The 13,154-nt window shown below is 35.8% G+C and overlaps 1 long non-coding RNA gene across 1 annotated transcript; it reads left to right on the top strand.

The window, feature by feature from the left end:
* The first annotated feature begins 11,669 nt into the window (after positions 1–11,669).
* LOC135774090 (uncharacterized) lies at positions 11,670–12,522 on the top strand. The gene is made up of 4 exons (XR_010543644.2): positions 11,670–11,909; positions 11,992–12,138; positions 12,228–12,295; positions 12,373–12,522. It is a non-coding gene; the product is annotated as an uncharacterized lncRNA (long non-coding RNA).
* Positions 12,523–13,154: the final 632 nt, after the last annotated feature.

The following is a 13,154-nucleotide window of genomic DNA, read 5'->3' as shown; positions in this document are numbered from 1 at the left end:
AAATGACCAATCTCCATATGCTTGGTGTCCTTTAAGAGTTCATCAACCTATTTAAATGTTTATCCTATGTTCGAATGTCACATGACTGTTAAAACGGATACCGTCAGAATGATTGACGAAATGTTATTTTAACATAATAATACTGACTTCATAAAGTTAAATCATGCATCCATTGATGAAACCTGTGAACACAATTTCATTGAGTATACATTTTAAATAATAAATAATAGTTTTAGCCAGCAGATGGCAGAAGATGACCTTCTGCCATCTGTTGGCTAAAATTATTGTTTTCCTTTTACAATTAATTTAACATAAAATTAGTATTGAATATTTAAAAGTAAATAAAGGTAGACACATTTTTAACTCAAATCCTGATAAGCATGCTCTTAAGTATATTAATGAGGGTCTGTGTTTCACACAGAGAGTATATATTTTTCATATAATCCTTTTATTGTGTTATTGTAAGAGAATACTAATTTATGGATTTGGAAACAATAAAGCAAAGTTACATATTTTAATAGAAACATTTTTAGGCTCTGTCATGTTAAATTGTCAAATAGTGGTATAGCTCTGCAATTATTTTCATGTGATTTTAGGCTGGGCCAATAAATAACTGATCCAGATATGTTTTCAATATCAAATTATGTCAATAACAAATGTCATGTTATTTAGTAGATTTGCAGCAGATTTGCTGGTGAGCATTTGTCTGTGTTACTTTCATAAAGTGCTGCTTTTTAGTCGGGTTCTAGCAGGTCATTTATGTGAATAATAACCAATTGCATTATCACATGAAGTTTTTGGTGCAATATTTGAAAAATAACATATAAAAATGTAACAACTTTGTATTATACATCATGTCAGGACACGTTTATGTCATGGAAGGTAGAATAGAATCCTAATGCTACTGATGTAAATAAATGGAGATAATGAAAAACTTTAATCCATATCTTTATGAGTTCCTTTAAACACACATGCTGCAATTCAGTCGTACAAATGGCACCTACACCAATGTGTGACATCACATGAAATCTATGCTTACAAAAGCAGGTATTCAAATTCATTACATTTTGTATTTGATATACCTTTACACACAGAGGACAGAAAAATGTACTGCGCTGATTTTATTGTTGTTGACTGAAAAAATTCTAGTAGTTTTGAAAAGTTGTTTTTGTAATTCAAAGCTAAACAACTAAAGGAATAAGACGTACAATTGGTGATAACAATTTGGCATTCATATTTGCTCACAGACTACAGGAAATTGTATTGCATTGGCTTTAGTGGTGTTGAGTGAAAAACCAAGTATTAGTTCACAAAATAGTTTTTTCATATAAACATAAACATATAGAGCAGTGGTTCTCTACTCCGTTTCTGGAGAACCACTGCTCTGCACATTTTGTATGTTTCTCTCATCTGACACAATCAGTTTAGTTAATAGAGATCTCTACTATTGTGCTGATTATGTGAAGCAGGTGTGTTGAGAACCACTGATCTAGAGAACTGTTTACTTTGCACACATTGTGTTAGATGCAAAGATTTTCAGAAAGATGAACTAAAAATCCTCACAGACACTTGGAAACATAAGACCAACAGTCCCATGAGTTTAGTTGTAATCACACACCATTAGGCTTGACTCGTACATGGTTAATACTGGTTGGCTGTTGAGTGGCATGTTTTCAAAGATAAATAATTATCCTCATAGACCATTATAAGAACCTGAAAGTAGATGTAATGTGCAAAATAACAAGTAGGTCAGACAAATATTTATGTGTCATATACATATGCTATAGTTATGGTTATTTGTTCTTAAGTTATAGCGCCACCTAATGGACAATCTCTGCAATTTTTTGCATGTGACCTCAGCTTGGGTCTATACATATGTGTACCAAGTTTCATGTTGATATCTCATTCCTATCATAAATGATAGCAATTTAAGTATTTGTGGCCCCGCCTCTTCGTACTTTTGACCGTAGTGTTGCGACGACGAGTGCAAAGTTCAACTTTTTTTTGATAATTATTGATATTCAGTGTCTAAGGAATATTCCAGCACTGGATTGGTTCAGATCGGTCAAAAAACCTAGGACTAGTTCGCAAAAGTAGGTTTAAGAGAAAATTATGAATATCTAACAAACGATTCGACTGAGACAAGTGCTTCTTGAGGAAAAGTTGTTCATTAAATGTAGCTCTATTAAATGATATAAAGATCTTGTTGATATCTGAAACACTGCATAATACACAATCACTTAAACATTGAAAAAACGTGATAGCTCCTCCCGGAGGCCGAATTTTTTCTTACTCTGCACAGACCTTCATGGCCAAGAGACAAACAGGTCCACCACGTTTCGTTTCGATCGGCCTCCGTTAACCCTGCCCAATAGCTGCTTTTTCTTGATTGGCCGATGGCGGCCATGTTTTTTGAGCTACGCGAAATTCCTTTCCCACACAGATAGTACCCTAGACCAAGAGCACCCGTGCCAAATCTCAAGTTGATCGGTCCCATATTTCTCTAGTTACAGCTCTTCAAAGTTGAAGTAGTGTTATAGCGCCAACTAGTGGTCAAGCGATGCAATTTTTTGCACGTGACCCCAGAATAGTCCGCTGTATATGTGTACCAAATTTGGTTTCGATACCTCTTTCCAATCCCAAGTTACAGCCATTGAAGTCCAAGAGGCTCCGCCCATTGGGGGCGTTTGGGCGTGGCTTGACGACGACGAGTATAAAGTTCAACTTTTTTTTGATAACTTTTCATATTCACACTCCAAGGAATATTACAGCACTGGAACGGTTCCGATCGGACAAAAAACCTAGGACTAGTTCGTTTTTATTTTTTTCGACAAAATCGAAAATAGCGAAAAAAAATTCATGACGGAAATGAAATCGGAGATATACGTTTTGTTCGTCTTGACGCAAGGAATCCAGGGATATAAGACACTTGACATTTGGACAAGAATTCTGGGAGTTATGAGCATCAACGCGTTTGTTATCGCTATAGCGCCACCTATAGGCCAATCGGGTTGAAACTCTATCAACCTCTCCCCAAATTGGGTCCTACCATTTGGCCAAGTCTCAAGTCTCTAGGCCTTACGGTTTGGTCTGCACGATCCGTTTTACGGCAGAAGAAAAATAATAAAAAGAATAAAAATCCATACAAATACAATAGGGTTTCAGCCCTTCGGGCTTGAACCCCTAATAATAATAAATATAGCTGCAAGCAGCGATTACCGGGGTTCAAGCGATTTGGGACATTAAGACCTTTAAGGGCATGGCTGTGTAGATTTGCTGCAATGTACAAAATAAATGATGAAAAATAAGAAACCAGACACGTGTTCAAAATTATCAGCAAAAAAGTGCTATCCTTCAGTGAAATGTCTCCCTCTCTTCTCACGGAACATTGACAAATAGAACACTGAAGGAAATGTTTGTGGTGCTTGCATTGGCAAAACTAGGGTCACAAAATGTTAAAATAGGGTTAATGAGTCAAAAGAGCGGAACCCCATGTCTCTATGATGTTCTGATACAGAGATACAGCTCTTGCTAAATGGTTGCTAGGGTATTCTCATTGGTTGCTAGGGAGTGACTTGCAATCCACCAATGATTATACTCAAAGCCATGAAAGGAATAATCCATGATGACTCATGATTTTAAATGTAAGGTTACAGTATTTTTAAGTGAAAATAACAAATATCCACTAGGTGGCACTATGACAAACTCGTGCATGGAATCTCAGGTCATGACTGTGTTACATCGAGCTAGTATCATGGCTATACACTTTAGTTTAGTGAAAAAACAGTTTTATGACCATTGGGCTTGCTCAATGTCAAAGGTTTTGTTCAATTATGAGGCCAACTAGTGGTGCAGGCATACCATTTTTTTTTGTATTGCCTCAGACTTTGCTCAGACATCAGCGTATCAAATCTGGTGAAAAAATATCATTTCGTTGCGGAGTTATAACCATTTATGTGTAAAAACACAACATTTTGAGATAATTTTTCGTTTTTTGCAATTTTCGGCCATTTCTGATGGAAATTTTAACATAACGCCAATAGAACTTTTTGTTCAGAAGGTAATACAATGTTCTTCCTATGGTCGTTTCGAGTCGATCGGAATAACCCTCGCGGAGTTATTCGCGCATGTTTTTTAAGCGCTATTTTCCTGTGCAGAACCAACCGTAAAGCAAAACCTGGCATGCTTAGTATCGTTGGACTCGGCAACAATTCAGGACTCCAAGGAAAAAAGTTGCATGAAAATACGTTAAACTCAGTCTAAGTTATAAGCATTATTTTATTCGTCTGACCACTAGGTGGCGCTGTGACGAAACGATGCATGAAACCTCAGGCCATGACTCTCATCACAAGTACCAAGTGTCGTGTTGATTCTTCATTCCTGTCCCCAGTTATAGCCAATAATGTTCTAGTGCCTGCCCACAATTCAGACGTTTGGGCATGGCATGTTGACCGGGAGTCGAAAGTTCAACTTTTTTTAATAATTATTGATATTCAAACTCCAAGGAACATTTTAGCACTGGAATGATTCCGATCGGGCGAAAAACCTAGGACTAGTTCGTTTTTATTTTTTTCGACAAAATCGAAAATAGCGGAAAATTTTTCATGACGGAAATAAAATCGGAGATATACATTTTGTTCGTCTTGATGCAAGGAATCCAGGAATATGAGACACTTGACATTTGGACAAGAATTGTGGGAGTTATGAGCCTAAACGCGTTTGCCATCGCTGTAGCGCCCCCCATAGGCCGATTGGGTTCATACTCTGTCAAGTTTGCGCACGAATGAGACCTATCATTTGGCCAAGTCTCAAGTCTCTAGGCCTTACGGTTTGGTCTGCACGATCCGTTTTATGGCAGAAAAATAATAAATATCCTAACAAAAACAAACGGTAATATAGCTGCAAGCAGCGATTACCGGGGTTCAATCGATTTGGGACATTAAGACCTTTAAGGGCATGGCTGTGTAGATTTGCTGCATTGTACAAAATAAATGATGAAAAATAAGATACCAGATACACGTGTTCAAAGTATCAGCAAAAAAGTGCTATCATTCAGTGAAATGTCTCCCTCTCTTCTCACGGAACATTGACAAATGGAACAATGAAAGAAATGTTTGTGGTGCTTGCATTGGCAAAACTCGGGTCACAAAATGTTAAAATAGTGTTAATGAGTCAAAAGAACTGAACCCCATGTCTCTACGATGTTCTGATACAGAGATACAGCTCTTGCTAAATGGTTGCTAGGGTATTCTCATTGCTTGCTAGGGAGTGACTTGCAATCCACCAATGATTATACTCAAAGCATGAAAGGAATAATCCATGATGACTCATGATTTTAAAGGTAAGGTTACAGTATTTTTAAGTGAAAATAACAAATTACCACTAGGTGGCGCTATGACAAACTCGTGCATGGAATCTCAGATCATGACTGTGTTACATCTAGCTAGTATCATGGCTGTACACTTTAGTTTATTGAAAAAACTGTTGTATGACCATTGGGTTTGCTCAATGTCATAGGTTTTGTTAAATTATGAGGCCAACTAGTGGTGCAGGCATACCATTTTTTTTGTATTGCCTCAGCTTGTGCTCAGACATCAGCGTATTAAATCTGGTGAAAAAATATCATTTTGTTGCGGAGTTATAACCATTTATGTGTAAAAACACAAAATTTTGAGGTAATTTTTCGTTTTTTGCAATTTTCGGCCATTTCTGATGGAAATTTTAACATAACGCCAATAGAACTTTTTGTTCAGAAGGTAATACAATGTTCTTCCTATGGTCGTTTCGAGTCGATCGGAATAACCCTCGCGGAGTTATTCGCGCTTGTTTTTTAAGCGCTATTTTCCTGTGCAGAACCAACCGTAAAGCAAAACCTGGCATGCTTGGTATCGTTGGACTCGGCAACAATTCAGGACTCCAAAGAAAAAAGTTGCATGAAAATACGTTAAACTCAGCCTAAGTTATAAGCGTTTAAATGATTCGTCTGACCACTAGGTGGCGCTGTGACGAAACGACGCATGCCACCTCAGGCCATGACTGTCTTTACAAGTACCAAGTGTCGTGTTGATACTTCATTCCTGTCCGCAGTTATAGCCAATAAATCCCTAGTGGCTGCGCACACTTCAGACGTTTGGGCGTGGCATGTCGACCGTGAGTCGAAAGTTCAACTTTTTTTTGATAATTATTGATATTCGAACTCCAAGGAACATTTTAGCACCGAAACGATTCCGATCGAGCGAAAAACCTAGGACTAGTTCGTTTTTATTTTTTTCGACAAAATCGAAAATAGCGGAAAATTTTTAATGACGGAAATGAAATCGGAGATATACATTTTGTTTGTCTTGACGCAAGGAATCCAGGGATATAAGACACTTGACATTTGGACAAGAATTGTGGAAGTTATGAGCATCAACGCGTTTGCCATCGCTGTAGCGCCCCCCATTGGCCGATTGGGATGACACTCTGTCAACTTCGCGCACGAAGGAGACCTACCATTTGGCCAAGTCTCAAGTCTCTAGGCCTTACGGTTTGGTCTGCACGATCCGTTTTACGGCAGAAGAAAAATAATAAAAAGAATAATAAAAATCCATACAAATACAATAGGGTTTCAGCCCTTCGGGCTTGAACCCCTAAAAACCTTGGCAATTACAATAGGGTTTCAGCACTTCGTGCTTGAACCCCTAATAATAATAATAATAAAAACCTTGGCAATTACAATAGGGTTTCAGCACTTCGTGCTTGAACCCCTAAATAATAAAAATCTTAACAATTACAATAGGGTTTCAGCCCTACGGGCTTGAACCCCTAAATATAGCTGCTAGCAGCGATTATCGGGGTTCAAGCCATTTAGATCACAAGACGTTTAAGGACATGGCCATATAGATATTCTGCATTGTATATTGTACACACACACGTTTATCTGAGAAAGGAGAAACAAGACTGTTAAAGAACAAGACTTAATATTGACATGGTTATACACTCATTTGGTATGTAGTTTTTTTTATAAAAAACAAAAAATATATAATTATTACTGCAAATGTCGTGTAAGTGCCTCCAAAATTATGTTCACGTTTCACAGCTTTCATAAAATGACATGAGTGTTAAAACTGATAACTCAGAACAATTGAAGTGGTAGTCTTTCACTAAATGTGATTTTAATATTATAACAGTAAAATCATGAAGTTAAAGGTGCAGTGTGTACATTTTAGCGGCACCTAGCAGTGGTGGACGAATTACACAAATCATGTACTTGAGTAAAAGTAAAGATACCCAGGGTAAAATTTTACTCAAGTTAAAGTAGAAGTACTTGCTTAAAATGTTTACTTGAGTAAAAGTACAAAAGTATCTGCCTTAAAATGTACTTAAGTACAAAAGTACTGTGATTTATTATGTCTGTATCATATTGTCACGAAACTCAAATTATGTGAAAAAACTCTCTTGGCTCACTATTAATAGAAGGACATCAATTATTCAGAAACTGATGTCTATTAAAATTATCATAAGCCTAAAACCTTAAAGCCAAACAATTCCTTTAACACCAAATGAAATAACAGGATTTGAGAGCAGTAAGTCTCATTTCAAGATTTATTTGTTAAATAATTTAACAGTTTAAGTGTAGTAAAAACTTGAATTAAGCACAGGTTCACAGGAGTTTTCTTTTACTATCTGGAGGTTGATGGAGCCTCCTCACTTTCCAGGTTTCTTTTCCTTGATGATGTTACAGTAACATACCTTTTAATGTTGGCTACCATGCTTTCTCTGCAAAAGAAAAGATTCAGACATTAAATACATATCTAGAAACCAGTCTCCCTTTCTTTGACAAATACAATAAGCCTTACAGAATATAATTTAAGAAACATTTAATGTGCTTTAGCATGTCATATGTATATTGTAATACATAAATAAATGTATTAATATATTTGGAAGCAAAACTTTTGAAAATATGTGTTATAATATGTAGTATAAGGACCACTCCAATCCACCTGCCTGTTTAAGCAAAATACACTGCATGGCTAATCAAAATGACATTTATATTTTACAACAGTGTTGATAGCGATTGATTGTCATTTCACAATAACGCAGCACTAACTATACGGCTAAAAATAGCTCCAGCCTGCATAGCTAACTTACTTAAAATTCATTCATGATAACATCGTATATATTTTAACTACACAATGAAACAGTTTTCTGCAAGCTACTGTTAAGATTGCTCCTTTAAAAATAAAACCAGAATAAAATTGGCTTACCTCTACGCGTTTCCTTAGATTTGAAGGAGTATTCTTGTAAAAAGAAATAGCACAGTTTCGAGGCAGGCTGAGAAGACACGAAGGACTCGTTCTTCTATTTTAAGGACTTAAAAAACTCGCGTAAATAAGGCCGTTGTTGTTGTGGCCGGTCAAGTCATTTCCTCCGTTGTTTTTAAATGCAGTTTTATTCTCCAAACGATACGCTGGCTGCTGCACTCGCTAGCTTTCGTGAACCAGCGCGGCAACCAAAACAAGTTCAAAATCGCATGCTGTACCCTGATTGGTGGTTTGACGCATCACGTGTGCGTTTTTTTTTTTTTTTTTGCAGCTTTATTTTATCCAGTTAAGTTTTTTATCCACTGATAAATAAAAAGGAACGACCGATTTTTCAAAATGTAATAGAGTAAAAAGTAAGATATCTGACTTTAAAATGTAGTAAAGTAAAAGTAAAAGTCTCCCAAAATAAAAGTACTTGAGTAAAGTACAGATACGCCAAAAAACTACTTAAGTACAGTAACGAATTACATTTACTTCGTTACTGTCCACCACTGGCACCTAGTGGTGAGGTCACGAATTGCAACCAATGGCTTAGTCCACTGCTCACCCCTCGCTTTTGAAACACATAGAGAAGCTACAGTAGCCGTCACTAGACAAACATGTCATCGTCGGAGACAACTTAGTAAAAAAATTTGTCCGTTAAGGGCTTCTGTAGAAAAATGGCGGCACAAAATGGTGACTTCTATGTAAGGGGACCCTCAGTGTATGTAGTTAAAAAGGTCTCGTTCTAAGGTAATAAACACATACCGGTTCATTATGAAAGGTCTTTATACACCCCTGATAATATAGTTTTGTATATCATTTTGCATTTTCGTCAAGAGATCCTTCTAAAAATTACACACTGCACCTTTAAATGTGTACAGAGTTCTATTAATGGTAGACTTAGTTAAAGAGTAATCATCTTCTGTGTTTTCTGTGAGTGCAAATGTCATCCAGTGATTGATCCTCTACAGCCATCTAGTGGACATAACGGAAAATTGCACCTAAAAACCACAATAAGGAATTTGAGTATATTGCCTGATCTCAATAATACTTGTATGCTTTGTCATAAGCTTTAGGGGCCGTTCGTCAGGGCCGTTTTCAAAATGACTGTGTGATAGCTATACTTCTGCAAAGTTGTTTTTGTATTTGTATTATACAGTGTAGAGAAAATTGTACTGCACTGGCTTTACTGTTGTTGAGTGTAAGAACTGAAACAATTTAATAAAACAAAACCAGATACGTTATCTGAATGGTGGATGGTGTTATTAAATTGTGTCAATAACAAAAATCATTTCATTTAGCAGATTCATGTTCATGTCCTTTAATCGAGGACCATGAAGGCTTTCTGTTTTAATTAGGTAAATAAAGTGAGGTATGCAAGTTATTAAACCGTATATATCTTTATGGACAAAAGGAACATATACACAAACATGCTCTGCACATTTTTTATGTTTCTCTCATCTCCCACATGGAAAGAACCTATATGTGGATATATGTGCATATATGAAACCTATATGCAGCTTATATGCACATATATGCTGCATATATACAGCATATATGCGCATATATGAAACATATATGCAGCTAATATGCACATATATGCAACACATATACAGCATATATGCACATATATAATAATATATATGCACATATATGAAACCTATATGCAGCTACTATGCACATATATGCTGCACATATACAGCATATATGCCCATATATGCTGCACATATACAGCATATATGCCCATATATGCTGCACATATACAGCATATATGCCCATATATGATAATATATATGCTGCATATATGCAAAATTGAGGTGCATATATGTGCATATACAGGCCATAAATTATGTGAATTATTAAATAAAGTTATGATGTCTGCACATTTAAAACATTTACAAGATCTGTCTACAACATGTATAACAAAATGGTTTAATTTAACAGCTACTGTTCAGTGATATTTAACAGCGACAGTAGCGCAGATGGTAAAGCGAGTTGTCTAATGATCGGAAGGTTGGGTGTTCGAATCCCAGCAGTGGCGCGTGGGATTGCATTTTTTTTGTAATCGGAAGGTTTGAGGTTTGAACCTTGCTCCTGCAGGTGCAGACTGTCATTGGTCGGACCTTTATTTATGTTTAATTTATTAGCAGCTACAGATTTTAATAATTTTACCAATATATAGGTTAACATATATGTGCATATATGTACATATATGTACATATAATATAGGAAAACGGCCAATTTTATATATGTCACATATATGTAAAACTTATATCAAAACCTATATTGAAACATATATGTTTATATATGTTTTTTCCATGTGGGCTGAAACAGTCATTTTAATTCATAGAGATCTAGGTCTTACTAAATGGTTGCTTGTTTAAATCTTTTAGACTATTTTTTTAAACAAAAGTAATTGTTCTTATAGAACCTATATATTCTTTGACATAGATATTATGTGCAAACATACAAGTATTTCAGATGACAGCCTCTGTCATATTATAGTAGGCCTAAAAATAGTACCAAAGCTGTACATTTTTTATATTTAACAACTGGCTATGTCCATACATAACTGATCCAGATGTGTTGTTTATATCAAATGGAGTTAATAACAAATATGATGTCATTAAGCAAATGTCAGTCAGATTTGCTATTAAGCACTTATTTGTAAATAGAAAATAGAAAATAGATTAGAATACTAACTTTTAAATCTAGATTAAAAACACATCTGTTTAACTCTGCATTTACTGAATGAGCACTGTGCTGCTTTACACTGACTGCACCTTTAACTCAAGCCACTTTTACTCCTGTTTTATTCTTTTTAACATTTTAAACTGTTTTTATTAAAATCACATTCATTCATTTTCTTTAATTGTTATTCTAAATTCTCATGTATCTTTTTTTATTGTGATTTTATTGTGTATCTATTATTTTTACATTTTCTTTTTTCTCTTTTATATATTGTTTTCTCATTTCTATGTAAAGCACTTTGAATGACCTCAGTAGTTGTAACGGGCCACCATTCGTCAAACTTTTATGACCCCCTCCCCCACCCGTTGACAGGTCGTGTTTTATGACCCCTTTGACAGGGGGGCGGGACCATCAATCAAAATCTGTACAAGTTGTCAACTTTAGACAGAAAGTATTTAATGGTTTTATTGCCGGTCATTTAGAGTGATTGTTTTTCCTGAGTGTGTTTTATGTCACGCGTATGCTGTTATGTGACAGGTTGTGTTTGTGACATTTGCTGTTTATCACCCTCCCTTTTAGACCCGTGCGAGTCTCACCACTGCGTGTCACACTGCGTGTGTGTGTGTTGTTGAATCTACAGTTTTGCAACATTAAAAGTTTATTTTAAGGCAATCACTAATCATATATATATATATATATGCTTTGTGATTAGCTGTAACTGGTTAAACTTAAAGCCGATATTTTCTATCGAACTAGTCTATTTTCTGTTCAGACACAAAGTTTTCTGATGCTGATATTATGTCAGTGTGTGTTTGTGTGGGGGTCGTGTGATGTAATCTTTGAAAGTTTATGACCGAACTTTTATTGGGGAGCGACAAGAGATCTCCCGGACTCAGGATGGATGGAGCAGAACTGTTATACTCAAGTCTATTGGTACGTATGTGTTTCGCTGTGTTCGTTCCAGTATTTTGTCTGATTTATTTAAAAACTAAAAATTCGATCTCTGGTATTGCAGCGAAATTGTCTAAACTGGTATTAACTATTCCTGGTAAATCGCGGAGAAGAGTGGAATGAACAAAAAAGGCAGACCGAGACTAGAACCACCAGCAGCGTAACACGGAAATCTTGGAACAAAGAGACACCGAGTGGTTCGTGTTGTCCGGTGTGTATTTATTTAATCATGTTACAATAGATTTAAACAAACTGGTTTGTTTTAATATTTTCTAATAACATGTGTTATCTGTTTTAAAGGTTTGGATATCAGCGGTAAAGCGAACGTTGTGTGTACTATTGCAAAATATATATAGCGGATCTCCACGGTACGTTTATGTTGTATAAGAAAAAAGTTGTTTTATTTAGATATTTGTCCTAATAACTTGTTTTTATCTGTTTACAGGTTAGGATACAGACCACAACGCTTTGGACGTATCTTTAAAAAAGAGAAAAATCAGAGACTTTTTGGATTTGTCTGGGGGACATTTTAAACATTTTGTGACAAATTGGATTTAAAACATTTCGGATATTGGATACCTAGTTTGATATGTCCACAGAGATTTAAGACGTTTTCACCTCATTTTAGGGTTTATTTTTAATTAAAGGCTTCTTAAAACATGTATGAAAATGTGTATATTATACAATGAGTCTTATATTGTCTGCTCTGACAAAAATAAATTATTATTTTAGATTTTAGGTCAAATGACTGCGTGTGTTTTATGTCAAGCGTATGCTGTTATGTTTAATGACGGCTCGTGTGTGACAGCTCGTGTTTTGGCATTCGATGTCAGCACTCACCCCTCCTCCCTACTGTCTCACAAGCCATGCATTCATTCACAGGGGTACGTGTTGTAAAGCGAGTAAAGATTTCTAAAACCCATTACGGGGGTCAAAAAAAGTAAATGTTTATTTTAGATTTAGACAAATCATGAACAATGCTATAATTAAAACTTTTGTTTGTAACATCACAAGTTATTTAATTAAATATTCCATATACGGGTATAGTTTAAGCAAAGACCTGAGTCATTACTACAATCTTTAGACGATAGTCTAAACTAAATAAAATTTTAAACGGTTTCAGGAACTCTGTGAACCTTTTCATAACCTGCTCTATAGTTTCACGCGTATTAAAGATCCGGCGGAGCCTGACAAAGCGCCGGGTGAGTGTTCATATATGCCGTTTTA

This window comes from Paramisgurnus dabryanus, chromosome 5, assembly GCF_030506205.2.
Source record: "Paramisgurnus dabryanus chromosome 5, PD_genome_1.1, whole genome shotgun sequence".
Taxonomy (NCBI): domain Eukaryota; kingdom Metazoa; phylum Chordata; class Actinopteri; order Cypriniformes; family Cobitidae; genus Paramisgurnus; species Paramisgurnus dabryanus.
The sequence above is the reverse complement of the archived record's forward strand: the minus strand, read 5'-3'. Positions and strand labels throughout refer to the sequence as shown.